At 46.7% G+C, this 8,973-nt stretch overlaps 1 long non-coding RNA gene across 1 annotated transcript; it reads right to left on the bottom strand.

The window, feature by feature from the left end:
- Window positions 1-467: 467 nt before the first annotated feature.
- On the bottom strand, window positions 468-1,311 carry LOC123446658. The gene is made up of 2 exons (XR_006631422.1): window positions 1,099-1,311; window positions 468-1,021 (listed from the first exon to the last, which is right to left on the bottom strand). It is a non-coding gene; the product is annotated as an uncharacterized LOC123446658 (long non-coding RNA).
- Window positions 1,312-8,973: the final 7,662 nt, after the last annotated feature.

The raw sequence follows: 8,973 nt of genomic DNA, 5'->3' as shown, positions 1-8,973 counted from the left end.
GTAACAAAAGGCAAGGAAGCAAATAATGAAATCTAATTTGCCACCATTCACTTTACATGTGGGCGAATGAAGGAAAACATGATAAAAATCATTAACCAATTTTTTTGGAAGTCGCGACATCTACAACACAAGTTTACATATAGTATATAAAAGGGTAGAACGACATAAATGCTATATTGAACAAACGTGATCCCGAAAAGGGTCTCTAACAATTACTCCCTCCGTACATAAATATAAGTTTTCTTTAGACATTTTAGTAGAGGACTACATACGAAACAAAATGAGTAAATTAACATTCTAAAATATATCTATACAAATTCGTATGTAATTTAATAGTGAAATCTTTAAAAAAACTTATATTTAAAAACGAAGAGAGTAGATTGTTAGACACAAAGATTGAAAGAAAGATTCCTTTTCATAATATTGTTGGAATGTTGGATTAATTTTGCTTAAGTGCACACCATCCATCAACACGTGGAATAATTCTATATGCATTGTCCAAGTACAACAGCGTATCTCAAACTATAATGACCTCATGCAAAGAATTGAGAAATCTGAACAGGAAACTTGAATCTCCATCCACGAGGCCAAGACAAAATAAAACGCAAGAAGAAGAAAGGAACAATCTAACTTCGACATGAGGCAGCTTGTAAAAATCGCAGTGAAAATTTAGCGGCGGTGGACACCGGAAGGTGGGGTTCTACCACGAGGATAAGGAGAGTGCAAGACTTCTAAAAAGAACAGAAAAAAGGATAAGAATACAACACCACACGCATGTGTTTTCTGAAACAATCCAGTGCACCGAAGACAGAGGGAGCACCATGCGGCCACTGCCGCTTCAGAGAACCGCATGTCGTCTCCCCCGACGACGTTGTGCTGCATCAGCCAGGGATCTACCCCGCACCACCCATCGGCCTCCATCACCGGCTTCTTCATCCGACGAATCTGAAGAAGTGCACCAGCGCCGCCCACACCAACCGCCAAATCTTCCCCGAGCCACTACGTTTCCGTTGCCCCACTCCTGCGTAGGATGGGAAGAATTGGGGAAGAGGGTGAGTTGGGACGGGAAAAGGGCAGATGTGAACAACATCACCAAACCTTCAACCACCATCCTTGCAGTGTCAAAACCAACCGCCGCTATAGGGATTCAGATTGTGCCATCAAGAGTCCGGATCCACATGGAGGAGCATGACGACCCGCCACTGCTCCGGGAGGTCGTCATGAACATTCTGGAGGAGAAGGACGTTTGCTGCGCAGTCGCAAGCCCTGACCGTGGCGAAGAGGTTATGCCAACTCCACCGCCCGACCCAGTCTGTCCGGTCCCGTCCGTTTAGAGTAGGGATGGCACCCGCAGGGTATGGGTATGAGTAGAGCCTTCACATACCCTTACCCGTCTCGTCTGATATTACCCATCACCCTTACCCATACCCGTCAACGGGTATAATTTTTCCCCATATCCGTTACCCGACAGGGTAGACGGGTACCCGCGGATAAAATTACCCATATTTGCAAAACATCAATTAAAAAATTTATAGTTATAAACTGCATTGTATCATATAGTTTACAAAGATAGATTATAACTACAATACACACTTATAAAACATCATATAGTCATAAACAATAACACATAGGCATACACTTTTAGTTCATAAATTATTGACATCGTGTAGATTGTAGAGATAATTTTGAGTTTACATAAATTTTATATATGGGTACATGGGTATATGGGTATGGGTTATATGATCCCATACCCATACCCGCTCTACCCGATGGGTTTCAGATTTTCCTATTTATATATCCATAGGTAATTTTTTGTCCCATACCCTTACCCTAATAGGGTTTTTACCCGCAGGGTACGTGGGTAATGGGTATCCATTGCCATCCCTAGTTTGGAGTAAAAGAGACAAACAGATCGGCCGAGCGCGAGACAGATCGGACCCATCCTGTCCGTTTTATGTCCGGCACGACCCATTTCAAGCGTAAACTAGTGTCGGATTTGGGTCGCGGCGGACATCAACCAACGCGCGCTCGTCCGCGTCGGGGACGCGTGGCAGACGACCACCAACCTCCCACCCACCCGCATCAATGAGCACGAACGGCCGGGCCCGCCTGTCATCCGCCCAGGGGACGGTCGCGGTCCTTCTTAAATGAGGAAGCCGTGGACCGGTCGTCCACAGTTCCCATTGCCACCCCGCGACCTCCTCGAAACCCGACAATTCCCTCCGCGAAACCCTAGCCTCCTTCTCGAGCTCGCCGGCCGCCGCAGCCATGAGTCTGTGGAACTACGGCCGCAAGGGCACCCACGACCGTGAGGTTGGCTCCTCGTCAGGACGCCGCCGCGGCTACGTGAAGGAGGAGGCCGCCTTGCCACCGCGCCAGGCCGCGGCTCCCTTCACCATCGCTCCGCGAGGAGATCGAGCACCGTCGCCGCCGACTCCACCCTCTAGGACACATGGCTCAGGGACGAGCACGACGTGCGGCGTGCCTCCTACTTCGCCGGGACGGTCGCGGGGCCGCAGCGGGCACGGGAGGTGCGTGGGCGTACACGGGTGCGCGGCCTCACGCCCACGCCTGTCGCCTTTGCCGTCTCCGTCACCACCTCCACCTCCTCGCATGACGGAGGAGGAGAAGGCCCGGCTCATGCAGCGCATCATGAAGGAGTCCAACACGGTCATGATTTGGGGTGTGGCTGCGCGGTGGACGCACACACGATCCAACGGATAGAGGCGGACATGGGCGAACCCATTGCCGTCCCAAACGGACAAAATCCGACCAAACCGGACGTCCGTTTGGGGTCGTGCGATGGAGTTGGCCTTATCTCGTCGTGACCCATGTCATGAGGTGGGGAACCGTGGAATATCTACAACATTCATTCTAGATCCGACGGTTCAAATGTTCTAGAGGCAGGCACACCATCAACACCTACTATGTTTTTTATAGGAGTAGAGATTTTTGGTTCGGTTTCGGTAATAACCAAAATAACCAAAGCTGACGCCAACTTTCGAGCTAGACATGGTTTGATCACATGAGGAAATAAATTTAGTACATGACGGGATGACGCATACATGTAATTAATTCAAAACATGTCATACACAAGAAACTTTGGAACAACTAAATATTGTAGCCTCGAGGTCCAGTACCGAGAGCCTCGAAGGCCGAAGCCACATTCCACCGTGTAACTTCCTGAACCTGTGACACTGCTCTTTTATTTTTATTTTTATTTAATCAACATAAAGTAGTGCACTGTGTAACTTCCTGAACCTGTGACACTGCTCTTTTATTTTCATTTTTATTTAATCAACATAAAGTAGTGCACTTTGTCCATGTTTCTTTTACACTCACCTTTGTGTTAGTTGAATAAACTGTTGGGTAACGTCGCATGGGAAACAAAAATTTTCCTACGCGCACGAAGACCTATCATGGTGATGTCCATCTACGAGAGGGGATGAGTGATCTACGTACCCTTGTAGATCGTACAGCAGAAGCGTTAGTGAACGCGGTTGATGTAGTGGAACGTCCTCACGTCCCTCGATCCGCCCCGCGAACAATCCCGCGATCAGTCCCACGATCTAGTACCGAACGGACGGCACCTCCGCGTTCAGCACACGTACAACTCGACGATGATCTCGGCCTTCTTGATCCAGCAAGAGAGACGGAGAGGTAGAAGAGTTCTCCGGCAGCGTGACGGCGCTCCGGAGGTTGGTGATGACCTTGTCTCAGCAGGGCACCGCCCGAGCTCCGCAGAAACGCGATCTAGAGGAAAAACCGTGGAGGTATGTGGTCGGGCTGCCGTAGAAAAGTCGTCTCAAATCAGCCCTAAAACCTCCGTATATATAGGTGGGAGGGAGGGGACCTTGCCTTGGGGCTCAAGGAGCCCCAAGGGGGTCGGCCGAGCCAAGGGGGGAAGGCTCCCCCCCAAACCGAGTTGGACTTGGTTTGGTGGGTGGGAGTCCTTCCTTCCCTTCCCACCTCCTTTTTTTTTCTTTTCTCTTTGATTTTCTTTCCTAGGCGCATAGGGCCCTTTTGGGCTGTCCCACCAGCCCACTAAGGGCTGGTGTGCCACCCTCAAGGCCTATGGGCTTCCCCGGGGTGGGTTGCCCCCCGGTGAACTCCCGGAACCCATTCGTCATTCCCGGTACATTCCCGATAACTCCGAAAACCTTCCGGCAATCAAATGAGGTCATCCTATATATCAATCTTCGTTTCCGGACCATTCCGGAAACCCTCGTGACGTCCGTGATCTCATCCGGGACTCCGAACAACATTCGGTAACCAACCATATAACTCAAATACGCATAAAACAACGTCGAACCTTAAGTGTGCAGACCCTGCGGGTTCGAGAACTATGTAGACATGACCCGAGAGACTCCTCGGTCAATATCCAATAGCGGGACCTGGATGCCCATATCGGATCCCACATATTCTACGAAGATCTTATCGTTTGAACCTCAGTGCCAAGGATTCATATAATCCCGTATGTCATTCCCTTTGTCCTTCGGTATGTTACTTGCCCGAGATTCGATCGTTAGTATCCGCATACCTATTTCAATCTCGTTTACCGGCAAGTCTCTTTACTCGTTCCGTAATACAAGATCCCGTAACTTACACTAAGCTACATTGTTTGCAAGGCTTGTGTGTGATGTTGTATTACCGAGTGGGCCCCGAGATACCTCTTCGTCACACGGAGTGACAAATCCCAGTCTTGATCCATACTAACTCAACTAACACCTTCGAAGATACCTGTAGAGCATATTTATAGTCACCCAGTTACGTTGCGACGTTTGATACACACAAAGCATTCCTCCGGTGTCAGTGAGTTATATGATCTCATGGTCATAGGAATAAATACTTGACACGCAGAAAACAGTAGCAACAAAATGACACGATCAACATGCTACGTCTATTAGTTTGGGTCTAGTCCATCACGTGATTCTCCTAATGACGTGATCCAGTTATCAAGCAACAACACTTTGTTCATAATCAGAAGACACTGACTATCTTTGATCAACTGGCTAGCCAACTAGAGGATTGCTAGGGACGGTGTTTTGTCTATGTATCCACACATGTAAATGAGTCTTCATTCAATACAATTATAGCATGGATAATAAACGATTATCTTGATACAGGAATTATAATAATAACTATATTTATTATTGCCTCTAGGGCATAATTCCAACAGTCTCCCACTTGCACTAGAGTCAATAATCTAGCCCTCACATCATCATGCGAATTACATTGTAATAAATCTAACACCCATACAGTTCTGGTGTTGATCATGCTTTGGCCGTGGAAGAGGTTTAGTCAGCGGGTCTGCTACATTCAGATCCGTGTGCACTTTGCATATATTTACGTCCTCTCCCTCGACGTAGTCGCGGATGAGGTTGAAGCGTCGTTTGATGTGTCTGGTCTTCTTGTGAAACCGTGGTTCCTTTGCTAAGGCAATGGCACCCGTGTTGTCACAGAACAAGGTTATTGGATTCAGTGCGCTTGGCACCACTCCAAGATCCGTCATGAACTGCTTCATCCAGACACCCTCCTTAGCCGCCTCCGAGGCAGCCATGTACTCCGCTTCACATGTAGAATCTGCTACGACGCTTTGCTTGGAACTGCACCAGCTTACCGCACCCCCATTAAGAATAAATACGTATCCGGTTTGCGACTTAGAGTCGTCCGGATCTGTGTCAAAGCTTGCATCGACGTAACCTTTTACGGCGAGCTCTTCGTCACCTCCATACACGAGAAACATCTCCTTAGTCCTTTTCAGGTACTTCAGGATATTCTTGACCGCTGTCCAGTGATCCACTCCTGGATTACTCTAGAACCTACCTGCCATACTTATGGCCAGGCTAACATCCGGTCTAGTGCACAACATTGCATACATGATAGAACCTATGGCTGAAGCATAGGGGACGGAGCGCATATGCTCTCTATCTTCATCAGTTGCTGGGCACTGAGTCTTACTCAATCTCGTACCTTGTAAAACTGGCAAGAACCCTTTCTTGGACTGTTCCATTTTGAACCTCTTCAGAACTTTATCAAGGTATGTGCTTTGTGAAAGTCCTATCAGGCGTTTCGATCTATCCCTATAGATCTTAATGCCTAGAATGTAAGCAGCTTCTCCTAGGTCCTTCATAGAGAAACTTTTATTCAAGTAATCCCTTATGCTCTCCAAAAACTCTACGTTGTTTTTAATCAGCAATATGTCATCCACATATAATATTAGAAACGCCGCAGAGCTCCCACTCACTTTCTTGTAAATACAAGATTCTCCAACCACTTGTATAAACCCAAATGCTTTGATCACCTCATCAAAGCGCTTGTTCCAACTCCGAGATGCTTGCACCAGTCCATAAATGGATCGCTGGAGCTTGCACACCTTGTTAGCATTCTTAGGATCGACAAAACCTTCGGGTTGCATCATATACAATTCTTTCTTAAGGAAACCGTTAAGGAACGCCGTTTTGACATCCATCTGCCAGATTTCATAATCGAAAAATGCAGCTATTGCTAACATGATTATGACGGACTTAAGCATCGCTACGGGTGAGAATGTCTCATCGTAGTCAACTCCTTGAACTTGCGAAAAACCCTTTGCCACAAGTCGAGCTTTATAAATGGTCACATTGCCGTCAGCGTCCGTCTTCCTCTTAAAGATCCATTTGTTCTGAATAGCCTTGCGGCCCTCAGACAATACCTCCAAAGTCCACACTTTGTTCTCATACATGGATCCTATCTCGGACTTCATGGCTTCTAGCCATTTGTTGGAATCCGGGCCCACCATTGCTTCTTCATAATTTGGAGGTTCATTGTTGTCCAACAACATGATTGACAAGACGGGATTACCGTACCACTCTGGAGCAGCACGTGGTCTCGTCGACCTGCGTGGTTCAACAGAAACTTGAACCGGAGTTTCATGATCATCATCATTAACTTCCTCCTCAACCGGCGTCGCAACGACAGAGGTTTCCCCTTGTCCTGCGCCACCATCCAGAGGGATGAGAGGTTCGACAACCTCGTCAAGTTCTATCTTCCTCCCACTCAATTCTCTCGAGAGAAACTCCTTCTCGAGAAAAGCTCCGTTTTTAGCAACAAATACTTTGCCCTCGGATTTGAGATAGAAGGTGTACCCAACTGTCTCTTTTGGGTAACCTATGAAGACACACTTTTCCGCTTTGGGTTCCAGCTTTTCAGGCTGAAGCTTTTTGACATAAGCATCACATCCCAAACTTTAAGAAACGACAACTTTGGCCTTTTGCCATACCACAGTTCGTATGGTGTCGTCTCAACGGATTTTGATGGTGCCCTATTTAAAGTGAATGCAGCTGTTTCTAATGCATAACCCCAAAACGATAACGGCAAATCGGTAAGAGACATCATAGATCGCACCATCTCTAATAAAGTACGATTACGACGTTCGGACACACCATTACGCTGTGGTGTTTCAGGCGCTGTTAATTGTGAAACAATTCCACATTGTCTTAAGTGAGCACCAAACTCGAAACTCAGATATTCACCCCCACGATCAGACCGTAGGAATTTTGATCTTCTTGTTACGATGATTTTCAACTTCACTCTGAAATTGCTTGAACTTTTCAAATGTTTCAGACTTGTGCTTCATTAAGTAGACATAACCATATCTACTCAAATCGTCAGTGAAGGTGAGAAAATAACGATATCCGCCGCGTGCCTCCACGCTCATCGGACCACATACATCGGTATGTATGATTTCCAACAAGTCACTTGCACGCTCCATTGTTCCGGAGAACGGATTCTTAGTCATCTTGCCCATGAGGCATGGTTCGCACGTGTCAAGTGAATCAAAGTCAAGTGACTCCAAAAGTCCATCAGCATGGAGTTTCTTCATGCGCTTTACACCAATATGACCTAAGCGGCAGTGCCACAAAAATATGGCGCTATCATTGTTAACTCTAACTCTTTTGGTCTCAATGTTATGTATGTGTGTATTGCTATCAAGATTCAATATGAATAATCCTCTCACATTGGGTGCATGACCATAAAAGATGTTACTCATAGAAATAGAACAACCATTATTCTCTGACTTAAAAGAGTAACCGTCTCACAATAAACAAGATCCAGATATAATGTTCATGCTCAACGCAGGCACTAAATAACAATGTTTTAAGGTCATCACTAATCCTGATGGTAACTGAAGTGAAACTGTGCCGACGGCGATTGCATCAACCTTGGAACCATTTCCTACGCGCATCGTCACTTCATCTTTCGCCAGCCTTCGTCTATTCCGTAGTTCCTGTTTCGAGTTGCAAATATGAGCAACAGAACCGGTATCGAATACCCAGGCACTACTACGAGAGCCGGTTAAGTACACATCAATAACTTGTATATCAAATATACCTGATTTTTCTTTGGCCGCCTTCTTATCTGCCAGATACTTGGGGCAATTGCGCTTCCAGTGACCCATACCCTTGCAATAGTAACACTCCGTTTCAGGCTTAGGTCCAGCTTTGGGTTTCTTCGTCGGATTGGCAACAGGCTTGCCGCTCTTTCTTGAATTACCCTTCTTGCCTTTGCCGTTTCTCTTGAAACTAGTGGTCTTATTCACCATCAACACTTGATGCTCTTTACGGAGTTCAGACTCTGCGACTTCAGCATCGCAAACAACTCGCCGGGAGACTTGTTCATCCCTTGCATGTTGTAGTTCAACACAAAGCCTTTATAGCTTGGCGGCAGTGATTGAAGGATTCTGTCAGTGATAGCCTCTTGCGGGAGTTCAATCCCCAGCTCAGCTAGACGGTTTGAGTACCCAGACATTTTGAGCACATGTTCACTGACAGACGAGTTTTCCTCCATCTTGCAAGCATAGAATTTATCGGAGGTCTCATACCTCTGGATCCGGGCATTCTTCTGAAAGATAAACTTCAACTCCTGGAACATCTCAAATGCTCCATGACGCTCAAAGCGACGTTGAAGTCCCGGTTCTAAGCCATACAAGAC

Source organism: Hordeum vulgare, chromosome 4H (genome assembly GCF_904849725.1).
Source record: "Hordeum vulgare subsp. vulgare chromosome 4H, MorexV3_pseudomolecules_assembly, whole genome shotgun sequence".
Taxonomy (NCBI): domain Eukaryota; kingdom Viridiplantae; phylum Streptophyta; class Magnoliopsida; order Poales; family Poaceae; genus Hordeum; species Hordeum vulgare.
Note: the sequence above shows the minus strand (reverse complement) of the source record. Positions and strands in the feature narration are given on the sequence as shown.